Source organism: Kogia breviceps, chromosome 14 (assembly GCF_026419965.1).
Source record: "Kogia breviceps isolate mKogBre1 chromosome 14, mKogBre1 haplotype 1, whole genome shotgun sequence".
NCBI lineage: Eukaryota > Metazoa > Chordata > Mammalia > Artiodactyla > Physeteridae > Kogia > Kogia breviceps.
Window position 1 is genome coordinate 13,210,615 of NC_081323.1, and position 22,254 is coordinate 13,232,868.

Consider the following 22,254-nt stretch of genomic DNA (forward strand, 5'->3'; position numbering starts at 1 on the left):
TAATATTACCTATTTCTATATTATTTGGAAAAGTCGTAAGCAGATTCATGAGAAATCAGATTTAAAATGAGCAAGAATCTTACAGCAATTGGATAAAATTTCTCTATAAATACTATAGGGCTTTCTACATAAAACAATCATGCTGTGGTTCAGGTTTAAGCTTAGACGTGCACAGAATACAATAAACTGCTAGAAAATGAACATTCTTTAACTCTAAAAGCAACAAAGAATTATATCTGCCAGCTCAAAAGCCATGAAAATGATATGTGGCTTAGCAGCATTAACTAGCTTTCCCTTTGGTTATTCACAGTTAAGACAGGATGGGAAATCTTGATTATGTACAACAAATTAGCCAGATGGACAAAGATACAGGAAGTACTCCCTGTCCAAAAGGAAGACATATCAATCAACAATGCTAGTGTCCATCAGGTGAGCAAGAAGTTATTGGCAGGGGGGTGGGGGAAGACCCTAAGAAAAGCCATGCCATGCCAAAATGGGGAGGAGATGAGTTACCCAGTAAATCTCAAATGGCCTAAAGACCAACTAAAATATTTTATTTTCCTAAATTAATAAGGGAGAGGGAAGGAGCAAATAACTTTTGTGGCAGTACAGTGCTGGGCATATCACATATTCTGTATAATTTCTCACAACTCTCCAAAGTATGTATTACTCCCATTTTACAGATAAAGAAGTATCTAGATCACACACAGATACTCGATGGCACAGCTGGGATTACAATATTTTCAGACTCTATAATCAACAAAATATGTACCAAATGTTCCTTGGGCATTTTATCCACCCCCCCCAAAAAAAATAAACCACTTACACTGTTGAGTCACACCATGTCCAACCAATTAACCAGAAAATGTCTCCGCTCATCAGTAAGAACGCTGAGAAGTTGTTACATGCAGTTTAGCGGCAGGTAGTGTTAGGGTCAGAGGCAAGGAGGTGCTCCAGCTCAGCAGGTACTAATGCTGCTATTCCCCTCAAGCTCCTAAAAACCAACCATTACTCTACAGGTCACCAGATAAGTGGCCCTCTGAGGTGGTCTACTATTAACCATGACCTTTATTTCCAATTGAAACCAACAGTTAGCGGCTCACATGGCAAGAAGGAAACTTAGAACAGAAAAGCATAAACTATACCCAAAATAATCTGTCAAATATTTTCATTCTTGGGTTTTCTAAGATTAAATGCTGGAGCCAAGAACTTTTGAATATCCCACCAGTAATTCAGTTTATTCATCAGGCTTGTTTGCCTGATTTATACAAGGTATGATTAAATACGCCAATTAGGCAGTATTTCTGGGTGTCTCCTGAGAATCCCAGTAACTTAAGGAAATTTTCATACAACTGTGGATTTGAACTGATTTACCGAAAACTGCTTGAAGCATTATGTAAAAGCAGAGGCTGATCAAGCCAATTAGAAAAAAAATTACCCTCAGGAGAGACTGATGAGACATCCATACATAAATGAACTACCCAAAATACAAGTTGCAAATTGATGCTCTCACTCAAAAGACAATTTTAGTATATAGTCATCACCAGTTAGGCTTAATCCTGCAAGATTATATTTTCCAAAATATAAAATGAGAGGTTTATTTCAATCTTCTGTGCAGCTCCAAGAGAACCAGCACCATGGAGCAAAGAAAGTAAACAAAATAGAACCCGTGTATGTTTAGGGGACAAGAAGAGGCAGGGGAAAAGTCCATAAACATGGAGTCACTACGGCCATTTCCTCACCAGCCAGATGACTCTTCCAGTGAGTCTGGTATAGAGGATAAGAACTAAAAGGAGACAAGGGTGGGGGTGGGGGTAGTTTCAAATAAAAAAGCTAACTTGCAATATCCTTTTGTTGTGTTTTTGATAACCTGTCATGTTTAGTAGGATAAAGTATGAACCACCTAATGCAATCCATTTTTTAAATTTAATTCCATTTCCGTTCAAACATTTGCATGCCCAGACCATTTGAGGACCAGGAAAGAGAGATAAATGACACCACACATTGCTAGAACTCTCAGGCAAGCAGAAGAGAGGAACATACAATTGTAACAACATTATTTGGTAAGTGTTAAAATGAAGGCACAACTGATAGGAAACCTACCAGCATACAGTTTTTTAAAAACAGAGAAAATGCATATAAACAGTATCTATAATAAACTACCTTGGTGTAGACATATGCCAGAAAACAGTGTAAATCTCGGGTCCTGGTCATTCTTTTCCTCTATCTTTAGTTAATAATGTCTGAAAATTTGGAAAAGGGCTAGCAGGGAGCAATAAAATAAAGTATCTTATTTTTAACACATAAGTTGAGCTGAGAAGCATCCAAACATGAATTAACAGCTATTTCATCCACAAGGTTTCATTCCCTCTTCTCCTGTTGTATGTCTTGCCTTTTCATTCTCAATCAATAGGATGACCCCAAAGCCCCTTTACATTTATTCTCTGGTTTAAGCCTGATGACACTGAACTCAAACACAAACTCCCCAGAGGTTCTAGTACCAGAACTGGGCATACCAATTAGCCAAGGCAAGTGTTAGCTACAACTGGAAGCTTGTTGCCAAGAGACTACTCAACCTCTACATGAGCAACAGAGTTGAAGTTCACAAATACACACTGTGCAGAGGGAGTTAAGCAAGCCAATTCCGCTGAAATCAAATTACCCTCTCCTGACAGCATACTAACTAGCTAGGTAATTCTTTAGCTGTTTTAAAGGTTACAGTGACTCTTACAATGTAACATGCTGAATCTCTCTCATTCACAGGAACCACCTAAACCCCAAGTTCGTAAACCTCATTTTGGCTTCATTCCTGAACAACATACTATCTAGTTGTACTTCTTCCTCACCACCACCTTCACTACCCAAGTGGCTTGTGCTAAAAGAGATTTTGACAAAAGATATTCATGGAATCATTTCCTATTTGTATATAACCTTAAGTCATTTATTTCTTTTTAGATCTCCCTTCATCCCTCTTTTATCTAGAATACTAGAATACCTAGTCATCCTTCAAGATCAAACTAAACTGTCACCTCTGGTGAGACCATTCCCAACTCTCCAATTAGAAAAAGTTGTCCCTTCTTTATCCTAATGCATTTTCCATAGATTATTACAACATTTTACACTCTACACTCTACTCTTGTACACTTTTCTGTTTCTACTTTCTATGCTATAAGCTCTAAACCTTAATAAAAACTTGTAAGAGACTTTACAAACTCCTTCCTCTCTCTTCTCATTCCTACTACCACCATTCCCCTTGTTCCTTTTTCCAACTCCAGTTCTCCTTTTCCTTCCCATCCCATTAGATGTACTTTTGACCAACTACAATATTCCTAAAATATAAAGATTGGGGGGAAGGGGCTAAATACCTTATAGAACAGTTCTGCTTCTTTCTGACATGTCATTTTTCACTTGGATATTCCCATTCCAAAAAATATCGTGGCTTCAAGGTATCTATCAAAATAAAACTCAAGGGTTTGAATCCTTCACGGCTGATGTACTATGATACAATAAAAAAGACAACGGGGCTTTGTTAGAATCAAACTTGCCACCTATAAAAAGTTTATCACCTGTAAAAACTGGGGATAATCACATCTCACATATTCTTATGTTTATTGTGAGAATGAAAAGCAATACAAAGCAAGCAACTGAACAGGGAATAATGGTGATCCCTGAGGTACACGATACCAAGAACAAAGATGTATGTTCACAGCAACATCAATTTTGCTCTCATTTGAAAAACAAATAGTTACAAATATACCATACAGCAACAAATTAAAAAGCTTCAGACAAATAAATTAGCCAGAACTATTCAGGCTATCTTCAGCGTACAGATAGCTGACTGGAATTTAAAACATTTTCCCACTGAAATAGTGTGGTGAGTGGCAGTTAGTAGCTAATATAAAGCCATGAAAATGGAATAAAACTACTGTCATAGATGTCTGTGTCCTTAAGATAAACAGGTATAATTACAGAATAAGTTGGCACCTTTTAGAAGATTCTGAAGAGGTTATCCAAGTACTTTCAAAGGTGCTAGGTAAAGCAAACAGTGCTGGTTCTTTTTCATATCTTTTTTTATTTCTGTATTTGTGGTTTAATTTTTCTTGGACAGACGTAAATATCTCTACATCAAAAGTATTATTTATACCTAAGGTTGTCCCTTGGCACATAATGAAAACATAAGCAGGAAAGGAAGGGAGGAAAGGAGGAAGGGAGGAGAGAGAAAGTGTTCATCCCCCTTGAGGTAAGTGGTAAAGCTCTGAATTAAGATAAGCAGTGAGGGGCTTCCCTGGTGGCACAGTGGTTGGGAGTCCACCTGCCGATGCAGGGGACACGGGTTTGTGCTCCGGTCCCGCTGGGCCTGCGTGTCTGGAGCCTGTGCTCTGCAGCGGGAGAGGCCACAGTGGTGAGAGGCCCACATACCGAAAAAAAAAAAAAAAAAAAAAAAAAAAGATATGCAGTGGGGAGTTAGAGGAGTATGTGCACAGAGCAGAAATAAAAGCTTATATAAATTTAATTAATAAGCAATAAAGATACAAACAAGAGATGATCACAGCATGTGCCCCATTCTCTCCTAATCCATTATTTCTATCTGCCTTGGAGAAAAAAGAAATTTTAAGAAATGTTAAAACTAAAGAGCTGATGCCGTTAGCCACCTGGTAACCAAAGGACTGAGAGCAGCAAAGCTGCTTAGGAAGTAGCAGTAACCAAGTAATGAATGATACAGGGAATGGTAACCATGGGTCAACTACAAGACAGGTATTCCTAAAATGGAGTGCCTGCAGAGTAAAAAGCTTGAAGTAACAAGACACCTTCCCTACAGTACTGAAGTTAGCCCTGTTGACCAATATCAAAAGCATAAAGAAGCTACACTGACGTCTCAAAAATTGACAATGTGGAAATATAAAGCTGATGAAGCACTTTGAATTAATTTTTCAAAGAAAAGGTACTGAAGGTGGAAAAAGAGAGAAAAAGATATATCAAAGGAAAAACACATCTTAGCTAGATTTCCTTCTCTAAAAGCAAAGAGGCTGAGGCAGATGGTCTCTTAACACTAGCAACACGGCATGGCAAGTCTGACTCATAAGGTTTCCTGAATGGGTCATCGTGCAGACTGCAGGTTCGTCTGTGCTCAGTCGTCGATGTTTCCATTGTCTTTTTTCTTTTTCTGACCTCACAGCTTGTTACCCTTCAGTAATTATAATTCCACTCCTAGCCTAAATAACCTTAAATTCAAAAGAATCCTTTTTTAAAAATAATGCTTCCATATCCCTAGAAGTTACATGTCTGACGACAGAAGCTATCTCTTCATATAAATCTCCAAAAGTCATTACTGACTTCAGGATGACAATAATACAAATAGCGAATGAGAGCATATATATCAAAGTCCATAAAGAAAATAAGAATGCACTCCTAACATCATTTACCTGTTGGAGGGTGGTATAGCACTTGTAGCAAGGCTGAAAAGTATCAAAGTCTAAATTTAACTTCAACTGCCTCCTTATTCCCCTCCAAAATATAGCTACTATACTACGTGGAGCTAAAAATCTGGTAATGATTGTTCAAGGGAAGAAATTTGCAGCAAGCGCGACTATAAACTACTGAGGAACAGGATGAAAAGATCATCACACAAATAATCTAAAATAAAACATAGCGTGGTTTTTTTTTTTCTTTCTGTTCAAAGGTCAGTTCCATGACTCATGACTTTAAAGAGCTTCTCTGTGTACTTCACAAACCTGCCTATGCATGTGGAGTAAATAAAGCTGGGGGCACCTCATTATCGTGAGAGAACACTTGAGGCAAAAATTTAATTACGAACTCTTATAAAAACCATTCATACAACTAAACTGGTTAAAACCAAAACCCAGAGAATGTAAACTGATACACCCACTATGGAGAAGAGTATGGAGGTTCCTTAAAAAACTAACAATAGAACTATCATATGACGCAGCAATCCCACTACAGCGCATATACCCAGAGAAAATCATAATTCAGAAAGACACATGCACCTCAGTGTTCATTGCAGCACTATTTACCGTAGCCAGGTCATGGAAGCAACCTAAATGTCCATCGACAGACAAATGGATAAAGAAGATGTGGTACATACAATGGATTATTATTCAGCCATAAAAAGGAATGAGATTGGGTCATTTTCAGAGACGTGGATGGACTCAGAGAATGTCATACAGAGTAAAGTAAGTCAGAAAGAGAAAAACAAATATCGTATATTAACCCATATATGTGGAATCTAGAAAAATGGTACAGATGAACTGGTTTGCAAGGCAAAAGTAGAGACACAGATGTAGAGAACAAACGTATGGACACCAAGGGTGGAAGTGGGGGGGAGATGAACTGGGAGATTGGGATTGACATATATACACTAATATGTATAAAACAGATAGCTAATGAGAACCCGCTGTATAGCACTGGGAACTCCACTCTACAGCAGAAACTAACACAGCACTGTAAAACAACTCAATTAAAAAAAAAAAGTAATATAACTAGCTGCCCTCTCCCCCCCAAAAAAACAAAAACAAAAACCCACTTCAGCAAGTGTCTTGAGAGTGGTCACAAAGTAATAGGGATGTAATGTACTACAATTGTTAACACTGCTGTATGATACACAGGGAAGTTGTTAAAAGACTGAATCCAGAGTTCTCATCAAAAGGAGGAAATGTTTTTTCCTTTCTTCTTTCTTTTCTTTTTATTGTATCTATATGAGATGATTGATGTTAGCTGAACCTATAGTGGTGATCATTTCACAATATACGTAAATCAAACCATCGTGCTATACCCCTTAAACTTTTTCAGTGACATATGTCAATTATTTCTCAATAAAACTGTGGAGGGGGGAAAGTTTGTTTGTTTGTTTGTTTTTAAGTAGTCACTCTTTTTTTTTTTTTTTTTGCAGTATGCGGGCCTCTCACTGTTGTGGCCTCTCCAGTTGCGGAGCACAGGCTCTGGACGCACAGGCCCAGCAGCCACGGCTCACAGACCCAGCCTCTCCGTGGCATGTGGGATCTTCCTGGACCAGGGCACGAACCCGTGTCCCCTGCATCAGCAGGCGGACTCTCAACCACTGCGCCACCAGGGAAGCCCCCTTAAGTAATCACTCTTAAGCAGCCTGGGTGATGTCCACACAGACAAAGGAGATCTCAATTCCCTACACCAATACGCCTGGGATGAACTGTTGATCAAGAGTCAAGTTTGTTGTTGTCGTTGTTGTTTGCTTGTTTTTTGTTTTGGGGTTTTGTTTGTGTGTGTGTGTGTGTGTGTGTGTGTGTGTGTGTGTGTGTGTGTTTTGCCTTCAACAAGCTGATGACCCAGTGCCAGGAATCAACAAACTAGTACATGTAGAATCACAAACTGTATTCTGTGCTATAAAAGGTCTCCATTGAAAATTAATGGCTGATCTGTAATTTAAAAGCAGGAACAACCGAGTACCAGACATAGCACACCATGTCATATAGCTAGCTACTCAAAGTCCTAACCTCCTACAGTCAATCTGTTTCTTACTACCAAAAGAGATGGTTTAAGTCAAAGGCTGCTACAGTTCCAACCAAATTCACTACGTCAGTAGTTCTCAACCTTTTTGATATCAGGATTTCTTTATCTTTTAAAAACCTGGAACCCTAAAAAGCTTTGGTTATGTGGGTTATCATCTATCAATATTTACTGTATTAGAAATTAAAACTTACAACATTTGACATATTAATTCATTTAAAAATAAGTCCATTATATGTTAACATAAACAATTTTATGAAAAATAACCTGAAACAAAACAATTCCATGAGAGGTGGCATTGTTTCACATTTTTACAAGCCTTACATCTGACTTAATAGAAGACAGATGGACCCTCTTAGCTATGACACCATTTAATCCACTGCAATACTTCACATTGATTGAAACACATGAAGAAAATTCAGCCTCATAGATACACATACTTGTAAAAGGAAGGACTATTTCAATAGCCTTTAACAATTAATTATAAATAATTCTCCTTGATATGCTAAAACGACAAATGGTACTTTCAGTTTTTATTTGAAAATACTTGCAAACTTACAAAAAGTTGCAAAAAACATAACAGTAGAAGGCATACCCTAAATACCCTTTACTCAGGTTTGGTTACTGTAGTTTCCTGTGACTACTGTAACAAATTACCACAAACAACAGATATTCTCTCGAAGTTCTGGAGGCTCAATGTCCAAAATGAAGGTGCCGACAGGGTCATACTCTTTCTGAAGGCTCTAGGGGAGAACTGCTCCACCCTCTCCTAGCTTCTGGGGTTGCCAGCAACCCCTGGCTTTCAAGGACAAGCGGTATCTTCTTAAAGATTAGCTGCAAAGTGAAATCTGAAACCCTATCAATGAACTTTCATACTATTACATTAAAATACACAAACTTACACTCTGAAAAAAATATTTAACCCATGCATGATTTTGTAACATCAAACACTGTCATTTGGATAATACTAGTTCACTGATTAAGCAGATTTTCAAACACTGATACATCATACAATATCAAAAACTCCAGGGACTTCTCTGGTGGCGCAGTGGTTAAGAATCCACCTGCCAGGGCTTTCCTGGTGGCGCAGTGGGTAAGAATCTGCCTGCTAATGCAGGGGACACAGGTTCCAGCCCTGGTCTGGGAAGATCCCACATGCCGCAGAGCAACTAAGCCCATGCACCACAACTACTGAGCCCACAAGCCTAGAGCCCGTGCTCTGCAACAAGAGAAGCCACTGCAATGAGAAGCCCGCTCACCGCAGCGAAGAGTAGCCCCTGCTCCCCGCAACTAGAGATAGTCTGTGCACAGCAATGAAGACCCAACACAGACAAAAATAAATAAAATAAGTTTAAAAAAGAATGGGGGGGGGCCTTCCCTGGTGGCACAGTGGTTGAGAGTCCGCCTGCTGATGCAGGGGATGCAGGTTCGTGCCCTGGTCCAGGAAGATCCCATGTCACAGAGCAGCTAGGCCCATGAGCCATGGCTGCTGAGCCTGCGTGTCCAGAGCCTGTGCTCCGCAGCAGGAGAGAACACAACAGTGAGAGGCCCGCGTACCGCAAAAAACAAAAAAAAGAATCCGCCTGCCAATGCAGGGGACACGGGTTCAAGCCCTGTTCCAGGAAGATCCCACATGCCACAGAGCAACTAAGCCCATGCGCCACAACTATTGAGCCTGCGCTCTAGAGGCTGCGAGCCACAACTACTGAGCCCGTGCACAACTACTGAAGCCCATGCACCTACAGCCTGTACTCTGCAACAAGAGAAGCCACCACAATGAGAAGTCTGCGCACCGCAACAAAGAGTAGCCCCTGATCGCCACAACTAGAGATAGTCTGTGCACAGCAATGAAGACCCAACACAGCCAAAAATAAATATATCACCACCCATCTCATTCATAAAGTCTTTAAGTAATGAGAAGCTGTCACACTCATGGTGACAGATTCAAAATTAACATAATAATTTTTACTTGAAAACTCCAATTTATCACTGCCAGCAAATACTCTTAGATGTTTTTCTTGAACTGATAGGTTTACCTTGCTCAATTTCAAGAAACTTTCTGCCAAATACCCAAGTTCCAATAACCACAGTTTGTTAGTCATTCTTTCAAGTAAAAACGATATTCCATGAAAAAAGTGGCCTGTTCAGTACACAAGCCAACCACACAAGTGCTTTTCCCCAAGACAACCATCATACTTTGGTAGGCAGAAGTGTTTTCTGCATATTTTCCATTCTCACTAGACAGAATGTTAAAAATACAGTACTCAAAAAATACAGTACTCAAAGGTCAAGATTTAATGAAATGAGCAAATTCTGCTCTTTCATCAAGGACAATCCTAATTGAGAAACGAGTGGGGTTTTGTGGGGGGTTTTGGTTTTGTTTTTCCTTTAAGTCTGAGTGCAGGGCAGTGAAGAATGCAAGGCAAAAGAGATATGGGAACATGTGTATATGTATAGCTGATTCACTCTGTTATAAAGCAGAAACTAACACACCATTGTAAAGCATTTATACCCCAATAAAGATGTTTGTTTGTTTTTTTTTAAAGAATGCAAGGCAGTGAAAAACGCAATGACTACTAGTACAGTCTGGTAGTCCCACTGCCTTGATTCATGCTAAGACACCAGCAGTTTTATACATCACTACTTTTGTACCATCAGTGCAAACATCAACAGCATGAAAACAGAAAATATATTATTTTGGAAACAATTTTAACTCTGTGGACTCCATAAAAGGTTCTCAGGGACTCTCAAGGGTTCACAAACCACACTGAGAACGACTGTCTTAGATTAAAGGTAGGGACTAAGGGTTTGAAATTGGTATGACTTCTCCCAGATCCTCTACATACTCATTTAATAAATACTTCAGTATCTACTATATGCAGGCCTAAATAAATAAGCCATGTTGTGAAATCAAAAGAACAAAGGACTTCCTGATAAGATGATTTAGTGGACTATTGCTTTCAACCAACCACACTCTCCCCCCCTTGCTCTAAATATAATAATGACAAAATATGTATTTTTATTAATCTTGAAAGACACAGCCATGCTCAAACATAACAAATACATCTACGGAGCAAGACACAGAGGAAGCATACAGCAATGAGTTGATGACTCTATGAACCTACTGAACTCTAGCATTAGAAACTAGCAAAGACACTCAGGAAATCAAATCATGTGCAACATAACAGAATCAAAAGCAAGGCTCATAGGTAGAAACCAAACAAAAAATTCTGAAAGAGATGAAAAAAAGCTCTATCAATAGCTATCTAGATAACTGATTAACCTGTAGTTGTGGAAGAAAAAGGAAAGGGTTACATAGTTGGTCCCCAACTTACAAAGGTTCAACTTACAATTTTTCAACTTTACAACAGTGCAAAAGCGAAATGCATTCAGTCAAACCCTACTTGGAATTCTGAAATTTGATCTTTTCCCAGCTAGCGATATGCAGTATAATACTCTTTCATAATACTGGCAGTGGCAGTTGCAGCCCATTTCAACTTACAATGGGTTCACTGGGATGTAACCCCATCATAAATCAAAGAAAATCTGTACATACAAAACCTGGGTGAGGGCTTCCCTGGTGGCGCAGTGGTTGAGTCTGCCTGCCGATGCAGGGGACACGGGTTCGTGCCCTGGTCCGGGAAGATCCCACATGCCGCAGAGCAGCTGGGCCCGTGAGCCATGGCCGCTGAGCCTGCACGTCCGGAGCCTGTGCTCCGCAACGGGAGAGGCCACAACAGTGAGAGGCCCACGTACCGCAAAAAAAAAAAAAACCTGGGTGACACATAGCTCTGATATTGCAATAGTACCTCAGAACAGAATCCTGAACGTAGACTGAAGGTATGGTGGATATGGTTTGTGAAGGCAACAAAAATATGCTAGAATTGCCTGGGGCAGGGAGAGGGGACACATGAAGGGCACCAAAAAAAGAAAAAGAAAATTTCACACTCAAGATGCAAATTGTAAACTAAAATTCCCAAGTGGATTTAAAAACTGAACTAAGAAAGATGGCCAAGAAATACATTGATTCCAAAAGATGAATTTGCCACCTAATAAAATGAAATCTTGAAATAATTTTAAAGTAAATGTTTACAGGACTTCCCTGGTGGCACAGTGGTTAAGTATCCACCTGCCAATGCAGGGGACACGGGTTCGTGCCCTGGTCCAGGAAGATCCCACATGCAGCGGAGCAGCTAAGCCCATGCGCCACAACTACTGAGCCTGCGCTGTAGAGCCCACGAGCCACAACTACTGAGTCTGTGTGCTGCAACTACTGAAGCCCACATGCCTAGAGCCCATGCTCTGCAACCAGAGAAGCCCGCACACTGCAACAAAGAGTAGCCCCTGCTCACCGCAACTACAGAAAGCCCGTGCACAGCAATGAAGAACCAAAGCAGCCAAAAATTAATTAATTTTAAAATATAGATTATTTTTTAAATATTTACAATCCTTAATGAGATAAAGAATCAACAGCCATGAAAACATACATATAAAGAAACAGAATGTGAAAATAATGAATTATAAAACTTCATAAATTATTAAGTACAAAAAAAGATGGTATTGCCCATTATCTGAGCACCAAATATCTGAACTCTGAATAGATTTGGTTACCATGGGATACTTAAACCCATATCTGAAACAAAACTCAATAGATGGGATTAATTCCTAGACTGGACACAACACACACACACACACACACACACACACACACACACACACACACACACACACACAATCAGTGAACTGGAAAATAAAACTGATGAAGCCAACCAGAATGCAGCACAGTGAAGTAAAAAGGGGATATTAAAAAAAAAAAAAAAAAAGGATATACCATCACCTTTACAAGGTTACTGAAAGAATCTAAAAAACCACACATGGGGGGGGGGGGCGGGACGACGACTCAGTGGTGGGCAAATGGTAGACTTGAAAAATGGCTCCCTCAAGAATCTTATGATTTACAGACAGAAACAAAGTTATTTTAAAAAGAGAATTTTTAAAATAACTATGTCTACAACCCAAATAAAATCAGGAAACAATGTGTGTTTTCCAACTCCAATAATAGCTGAATAAACTTAAGAAAATCTAAACCTTGGGACCTAAAAGGAGATTAAAGAGATGTCTTTTGAAGGGTTTCCCTGGTGGCGCAGTGGTTTGAGAGTCCGCCTGCCAATGCAGGGGACACGGGTTTGTGCCCTGGTCCGCGAAGATCCCACATGCTGTGAAAATGGAAAGGGATGGAACTCGGGCTTCTTATACTTCAAATGGAATTGGGAGTTATTTAAGTAATGAAACATCTACAGTTTACATGATAGCTTCACACCACAAACCAGGCTTATCAAAAGCCGAAGTAAAAACTCTCATACACACAAAAAAATTAAATTTCAACTTACTTCCCAGGGCCTAGGAATCAAAGGCCTTATACTACTAAATCATGTCTGGAAATGAAAAGACAGTAGGATTACAGCTGTGCATGGCCAATTTATCTTCTGAAATCAAAGCATGTCTCCTGTTACCTTGCAGCAAGTCACTGTGATCTGAATATCAATATATCGCAGGGTTGCATAATCTGAAACCTATTCCAACCATAAAAGGTGTTATTTTAATTAACAAACTTGCCAACACATTAGGAACTTTGCAGCTCTATGCTAGAATTCTTTTTAAATTATTATCACGATCTCATTTTAAAGAAAAAGGTTAAGAACTAAGACTAAAAATTATTCAATTCCAATTCTATTTATGGTCACCCTCCAGTAACTAGCTCTATAAAAATCTTTTTAAACAGAAGAACAATATGCTAGCAGTTGATGTAGAAAAAAATTAATTTCTGTAATTCAGTTTTCTACATTAGAGCCAAATTTTAGAGTAGGGGAATGAAAGAAACAACAAATCACACATTATGTAACAAGAGTCCTACCTGGAATACATTAGGTACATTTTTACTTGTAATGATTGTTCAACTATGCAAGATAAAATTCTGTGGAAGTGAATTAAATAACCTACACTTCTGATCTTTAGATTGTGGACTCACATCATATAAGCTTAATATATGAAGCTCATTAAAGAATGATACATGATGGAAAATATACTTAAATCTTAGGAACATGTGTGGAACATGTGTGCACATGCAAAGCTTTCAAAGTCACTTTAAAATGTGAAAATGAGTAAGCCTGTTATCCTTGATAAATGTCAGGTGCCATGCACTCATGTCCAATACATACTATTTTTCACAAAGCAGAGTACCAGAAAAAGCTATTTTGAATCCACCAGCTGCACGTAATGGTTATACATAGAAAATTCTATTCAAGGTCAGAAGTTTAGAGGTTTTCAATATCAACTTCAAAATAATGCAGGCTTTATATGTTAAATATTACACAGATTCCAAAACATATTCTTTTTAAAACAGTTTTTGAAAAGAAACAGTCATAAGAAAGTAATTACTCTAAGACTTTGGCACATGAGAGATAGGGCCATTTACAACAGTGATATAAAGAGGATTATTTATATTTTTGGATTGTTGAGCTGATATTTAGGCCAATCATATTTCTTAACTAAGTTACAAAATTAAGCACTACAAGAGCTACATTATTACCAATCTGATGATTTTTTATGTCTGTATTTTCCAAGTCTAATAAAACTGTCCTTTTAACGAACCATGACTATGAACAATTACTACAACCTTACGACCATCCAATTTTTACCAAGGCGGAGGGGTGGGGGTGGGGGGGTGGAGGCGGGATGGGAAACGGGGACAGTGATTAGATTAGTACAGCAGTTTAGATAGTTTGTTGTTCGTGCCAAAGACGGAAGTTACAACTTTAACAGTTTTCTCTACATATTCTGAAAGCTTCATCCTTAAAAGCAAACCAGCTTAACCATCAGTTTTTTACTTTAATAACAGAACAAAACTATCAATAGGAATTTTCTTTTAAAAGCATCTCTGTATAGCATGAGACCTATGCTAAAAAAAATATTATCTTCTAAAAGTATGCTGTTTCACCAACATTAAATTCAAACTATTTAAGCTTTCAAAATTATAAATGCACTGATGTTCTCCTATATATATCATAAAACTAGTGACCTCCACATTTTAAATATATCACTAGTAATCAATCTTCTTTACATAGAAGGAATCTCTAAAAAGTTTAAAACCTAAAAAGAAAATAAGGGCTTCCCTGGTGGCGCAGTGGTTGAGAATCCGCCTGCCGATGCAGGGGACACGGGTTCGTGCCCTGGTCCGGGAAGATCCCACATGCCGCGGAGCAACTAAGCCCGTGAGCCATGGCCGCTAGGCCTGCGCGTCCGGAGCCTGTGTTCCGCGACGGGAGAGGCCACAACAGTGAGAGGCCCGCATACCGCAAAAAAAAAAAAAAAAAAGAAAGAAAATAAAAAAGGAGTGAGGGACTAACTGTGGTCAGATTATCTCAAGTAAAATAACTTTTTGGCTTTTCCACTTAAAACCAAAGCACTTCATTAGCCCAAGATAGCAGATCCACCAAAATTATGGCTTTCTTAGTAATTTTTAATTGCTCTTATAAGTTTAAGTACAAAAATTGATTTCTGGGTGTACTGCTGTAAAATATCCATAAGTAACTCATAAATATTTAATGTACAAATAGAAAAGTGTGGATAGGTCTAGGTATAATTTTGAATTCTTTTTTTAAAGAATAAAGTCTTTTTGATATAATCTTTCTTGACAAATGAAGAAGATATGGTGCTGGAATTAACATTAACCCTATAATTACAGGTTGACTACTTACTCTAACAAAGACTGGATAAGGTTTTCAAAAATTTGAGGTGAGTTTAATTAACATGTTATTATTGAAACTCAGAAAAGTTTGAGGTAGACAGCACACCTTCTGAGGTCAGTGTCATAAGAAAAGTAATCGTATTTTCCCATAAAATTCCTTTATGGCATCACAGAACTCTTAGTATTCCTCAATACATCAGCTACATTCTTTAACAGCTTCATTAAGATATAATTCACATATCATACACTTAAGGTATACAATTCAATGGCTTTTAGTACATCCGGAGTCCTACTATTGTCACCACAATCAATTTTAGAACATTTTAATTATTGCAAAAAGAAACCCAATACCCCCTTAGCTGTCACTCCCCTAAGCCTCCCATTGCCCGCACCACCTTACAAAACCTCTTTCGCATTCCCACCCTAGGCAACCACTAATCTACTGTACTTTCTGTCTCTATGGATTTACCTATTCTGGACAGTTCTTGCAAGAGGAATCATACAATATCTAGTCCTTTGTGACTGGCTTAGCCTAAAAGTTCATCCATGTTGTAGCATATATCAGTACTTCATTTCTTTTTATTTCTGAATAATACTTCATTATATAGATATACTTTATTTATCCATTCATCACTTGATGGACATTTAGGTTGTTTCCAACCTATGAATATACATACTGTTATCATGAACAGTTAGTACAAGTTTTTATGTGGCCACCTATATTCTTAAATGAGAAACCATGAGCACTAATGAAAACAACTTTTGATGATATATATAAAAAAGCCTCCAAAGATTGCTAGTCAACAGGAAAAAGGCCAGGTTCTTAAAAAAATTTTTTAAGTGGAAGCAGTTGTACAATTTTTAACTATGATTAATATGCTAAGGGCTCAAATGGTAAAAGTGAAGAACATACAAGAACAGACAGGTAATGTAAGCAGAGAGATGGAAACTCTAAAAAAGCAAATGGGAGTATTAGAAACCAGAATTACTAACAGAAATGAAGAATCCTTTTAATGGAAAGAGCTGTGGTGGGGGTGGTGGAGGTGGATCAGTGAGCTTCAACACACACACACACACACACATAACTGTACACATACACATGCACATACGCACACACACACGCATACGCGCGCACATGCACGCACACACACACACACACACACACACACTCTCTCTCTCTCTCTCTCTCTCTTTTCCAAAAGTGAAATACAAACAGGAAAAAGAAAAAGAACGGAATATCCAGGAACAGTAGAACAATTACAAAATAATACACACACAAGGGGATTACCATTTATATGAAATTCAAGAAAAGGCAAACTGTAGTGACTTAAAGCAGCCTAATGGCCACCAGCTACCAGCAGAGGGGACAGATTGTAGAGGGGCACAAAGGAACTTCAGGGGGTGGTAGAAGTGTTTTCTATCATAATTGTGATAATGGTTACATTTGTCGAAACTCATCAAATTGTAAATTTAAGGTTGGTGCATTTTACTGTATGTAAATTACACTTTTATAAAGTTGTTTAAAAATTAAGTACTTAAAAAGTTAGGTTAAGAAAAATCACAGTGCATACTACAAATCCTGTGATAAACAATAAATGACTAGTATGAGATAAATTAGCTTATAAAACATAGGGCTATTTCAGCAAAAAAATTTACTTTTTTCTAAAGAAGTTCCACATGAAAAGTAAATTTATTACATCAGCAGTTAAAAATCAAGTTTATGTTTAAAAACTTTACTGAAATAACAATTCTCTATGCAACAAGAGACCTACACAAAAATGTTCATTGAAATATCATTCATACATCAAAAGCCAGAAGAAACTAATGTTCAATCCTAAATTTAAAAAATAAATGCTAATAAAGCCATTAAAAAAGAAAACAATATAGTAGTAGCAAAAATAAATAAATCATACACAACATGGTAGAATCTTACAAACAACCAAAAGTAAAAAAGCAAGTACATTACATTCATTATATTTTTGTAAAGCTACAAAACAAGAAAAACTAAACATTGTTCAGGAACACACACATGTGGTTTCTCAAACGTTTTTAAAAAGCAACCACAATTAAAGATAACTGTGACTTCTGGGACAGAAGCAGGATGAGTTCATGAAGAAACACACAGGGAGTGGATACACCTAACAACCTTCCAGTTCTTAAGTTCAAGTAGCAAGTTCACGGGTGTTTTTCAAAGTATACTTCAGGGACTTCCCGGGCGGTCCAGTGGTTAAGAATGTGCCTTCCAATGCAGGGGAAGGGGGTTCAATCCCTGGTCAGAAAGCTAAGATCCCACAGGCCGCGGGGCAACTAAGCCCACGCGCTCTAAAGCCTGCACGCCGCAACTAGAAAAGAGAAAACCTACATGCCACAACTAGAGAGACGCTTGCATGCCACAACGAAAGATCCCATGTGCCGCAACTAAGACCAAATGCAGCCATAAAAATAAATAAAATTAAATTAAAATAAATCGAAAAACATTTTAAGTGGCACCCGATCCAATGTCCTCAAATTCCAGGGAAAAAAATAAATATAAAAGTAAACACTGAGTCTCTCTACTTTTCATGTTAATATTAACTGCATAGGTTTAATAAACATCTGTCAACCTATTTATCATAATAACTGGACAATCAAGTCCATACCATGAATGTCATAACTGAGATTAATTCTCATTTAATCAGGCATGACAAGCCCATCATTAACAAGCAAAGACTTCACACTTTATAAGTCAATACCTATGGGCCTGGTACCTATTCTTGGCTTATAAGGGACTAGCCTCAAAAGTAGGCCAGAGAGGGCTTCCCTGGTGGCGCAGTGGTTGAGAGTGTGCCTGCCGATTCAGGGGACACAGGTTAGTCTGGGAAGATCCCACATGCCGTGGAGCGGCTGGGCCCGTGAGCCATGGCCGCTGAGCCTGCGCATCCGGAGCCTGTGCTCCGCAACGGGAGAGGCCAGGACAGTGAGAGGCCCATGTACTGGAAAAAAAAAAAAAAAAAAAAAAAATGTAGGCCAGAGACTTAGTAAATCTGAGGAACCAGGAGAGGAGATGACTTCACTCATATTTATAGGACTGCAAATGAAATCTAGTAGAGTTTGTTTGGACTGGTTTCCTAGTCTCAAGATACAAGAACAAATAAAAGAGACTTTAGAAATGCAATCTTATATTCCTCAGGAAAACTTCCAGAGAGAAATTAATCCTCTGGTCTCAGAAGTTGTTCAATAAAGTACGCTCAGGGACTTCCCTGGCGGTCCAGTGGTTAAGACTCTGCGCTTCCACTGCAGGGGGGACAGGTTCAATCCCTGGTCGGGGAACTACTGATAAGATTCCCGCATGCTGCAGCCAAAAAAATAAATAAAATATGCTCAAAGAAGCTTACATGGTTAATAAAGACATCTTTCTGTACCTTTTTGCAAAGGATGAAAAGAGGCTTTTTTTTTTTTTAATGAACTTAAGAATCAACTGTGGGACTTCTATTTTAGACCAAGAGAGAATAATAGGATTCATCCCACCATGAACTGAACAAATTATAAGAACAAACTATATTCAGATACCAGAGAACAAGCAGTGAAAAACTGTGGTCCCTGAGATCAGGAAAACAATTGGGAGTTGGGGGGAGAGGGACCAATATGACAACATGAGCCCTACCACCAGCCAGGCTTCCTACCAGGAAGCAATTTTTCCAGATCACAGCACAAGGATAAGGAACCCAAACAGAGCCCAGCAATCTTGCTGAATGGACAAGATAATAACCAGAACTCAGGATGGCCAAGCTGGATATATTCTGCATGGCAGTTTCTCAGAGTGACTGACAAAATTGTAGGGACTAACTAACTGATCCTAAAATTTGGATCAAAAGATTTAGTTTACCCAGAGCAATCATGGCAAAGAAGAAAAAGTTGAAAGACTCACATTACCTACTTTCAAACCTTACTATAAAAGCTGCAGGAATCAGGACAATATATGTGGGCATAAGAACTGATATACAAATCAATGGCCAGAATAAAGACCAGAAATAGATCCTGTGTGTGTATATATAAGTATGTATATATGTATGTATATATGTTTGTGTATGTATTTATGTAACACACACACACACACACACACACACACACACACACACACACACACACACACAGAGTTAGTTGATTAAGTTACCAAAAGCAATGCAATGGGAAAAGGACAGTCTTTTCAATAAATAGCCATGGAACGGAATGTCAATATTTTAAAAAACTGATCCTCAATCCTTTCTTCACACCATATGCAAAAGTTAAATTAAAATGGATCACAGATCTAAATATAAAGCTAAAACTATAGAACTTCTACAAGAAAACAAAGCAGAAAAATCTTTATAACCTTACAATAGGCAAAGATCTCTTAGCACATTAAAAAAAGGATTAATCCTAAGAGAAAAAAATTGATAAATCAAGAAAATGAAAAGGGAAGACAAAGGCCAGAAGAAAATACTCTCAAAATATATCTGAGGGCTTCCCTGGTGGCGCAGTGGTTGAGAATCCGCCTGCCGATGCAGGGGATACGGGTTCGTGCCCCGGTCCGGGAAGATCCCACATGCCGCGGAGCGGCTGGGCCCGTGAGCCATGGCCGCTGAGCCTGCGCATCCGGAGCCTGTGCCCCGCAACGGGAGAGGCCACAACAGTGAGAGGCCCGCATACCACAAAAAAACAAAAAAACAAAAAAACAAAAAAACAAAAAACAACAACAAAAAAAAAATATATATATATATATATATATATCTGAAAAGGATTTGTATCCAGAACATTTTTTTTAACTCATACAATAAGAAAACCACCCAATTTTTAAAATGGGCAAAATTTGAACAGACACTTCATAAAAGAAGAGATATATGTGGAACTTGAACTCTCCTATATTGCAGGTGGAATATAAAATGGTAAGCCACTTTAGAAAACAGTTTCAATTTCTTATAAAGATAAGCACACACTTAACAAAAGACCCTGCAATTACACTCCTGGGTATTTACTCAAGAAGGAAAAAAAAATCCAAACAAAGACTTGTACTTTAATGTTCCTAGAAGCTTTATTCATAGCAGCCAAAAATAGGAAACACAATGGAATACTACTCAGCAATAAAAAAAAAAGAAACTTCTGACACAAAAATGTGGATCCATCTAAAAAAACACTGAGGGAAAGAACTTTTACAGTGTGACTGTAAAACAGGGGAAACAGGCTCTCTCACATATTGATGGTGGGAATCCATATGGTATAATCCTTATAAAGTGTAATTTGACAATATCTAACAAAAACTACATATGCATTTGCCCTTCAACCTAACAATCACACTTCCAAGAATTTATCCTGAAGGTACACCCCCAACAACATGAAAATATATATTCATGAGGTTATTCGCTGCAGCATTATTTTAATCACAAAATACCGGAAACAACCTAGATGATATCCATACATAGGAAACTGATTGAATAACCTACATGCACATAATGGAAACTACACATCTGTGTAAAATATAAATGAGACTGGGGTTGGGAAAAGAGGCAGTGAGGAATTGGTGTTTAATGGGCAGTTCTCAGTGTAGGGAGATGAAAATATTCTGGAGATGAATGGTGGGGACAGCTGCAAACAGTGTGAAGGGACTTAATGCCCCTGAGCCGCACACTTAAAAGTGGTCAGAATGGTGAGTTTTATGTTATGTAAAGTTTACCATGATTTTTAAAAAATGAATGGGAGGGCTTCCCTGGTGGCAAAGTGGTTGAGAGTCCATCTGCAGATGCAGGGTATATGGGTTCGTGCCCCAGTCTGGGAAGATCCCACATGCCGCGGAGCGGCTGGGCCCATGAGCCATGGCCGCTGAGCCTGCGCATCCGGAGCCTGTGCTCCGCGACGGGAGAGGCCACAACAGTGAGAGGCCCGCGTACAGGAAAAAAAAAAAAAAAGGGAAAGATCCCTTTGGCATGATATGGCATTATTTCCAGGAGATATCAGTAAGTGAAAAGAGCAAAGTGCAAAAGAATATATATAGTATGCTACCTTTTGTGAAAACAAAAGGAAAAGTAAAACATATTATACATATATCTGCTTGTCATTACAAAAAGAAACACAAGGAAATACTTCAGAAAACAGTGAAGACAGGTTCCTCCAAGATCGGGGAAAAAGGGGTAGAAAGGATACAGAAGAATGTGTATCTTCTGTAAAATTGTGACTTTGGAAAATGTGTTCATAGTCTACATAATCAAAACATAACCAATCAGAATGGGAAGGAGCATTTTAAAACAAACTGAAACTCAAGCATACAAATAAATTAATCTCATTTCATTTCAAACAAATACCATAACTACATTATGAAGAAAGTAAGGGTGGGAAATAAAACTGGGGAAGGAACGGAAGGTAGGAGGAGGGAGGACTAATTCAAGGAATTTAAGAATACAGGATTTTACACCCGAAACTAACACAACATTGTAAATCAACTCTACTCTAATAAAAAGTAAAAAAAGAAATACAAATATGCAAATCTTACAAAAAAGGGGGGGGGGGATGACTTCCCTCGTGGCAGAGTGGTCAAGACTCCACACTCCCAATGCAGGGGGCCTGGGTTCAATCCCTGGTTAGGGAACCAGATCCCACACGCATGCCGCAACTAAGAGTTCTCATGCCACAACTAAGGAGCCCGCCTGCCACAACTAAGACCTGGCACAACCCAATAAATAAATTAAATATAAATCAATCAATCAATAATTTTAAAAGAATACAGGATTTACTCTCAGTCTTGGGCAAGACGGTTATGAGGAAGTGGAGAACTATATACAAATTCTTCACTCACTTTAAGTAAGTTTGTTTACTGTAGTGAAATGGTCAAACAAGTCTGAAATTATTTTAGATGTATTATAAGACAGAGCAAAAGAGTAGATGTACTGACAATGTTGGGAACCAGAGTTCTCATGGCATAAAAACAAACGTTAAGGGACTTCCCTGGCGGCGCAGTGGTTAAGAATCTGCCTGCCAAAGCAGGGACATGGGTTCAA

The 22,254-nt window shown here is 38.5% G+C and overlaps 1 protein-coding gene across 8 annotated transcripts in view; it reads right to left on the reverse strand.

Moving 5' to 3' along the window:
• Positions 1-22,254, reverse strand: part of NCOA3 (nuclear receptor coactivator 3) — a 131,431-nt gene that overhangs the window by 45,113 nt on the left and 64,064 nt on the right. Inside the window, exon 1 of one of the 8 annotated variants that reach the window (XM_067013507.1) lies at positions 3,366-3,443. The exons of the other annotated variants lie outside the window; for them this stretch is intronic. The gene's annotated coding sequence lies outside the window, so the exon portion shown is untranslated. Of the gene's footprint in view, positions 1-3,365; positions 3,444-22,254 lie in introns of those variants that run through there. 8 annotated transcript variants of the gene reach the window in all.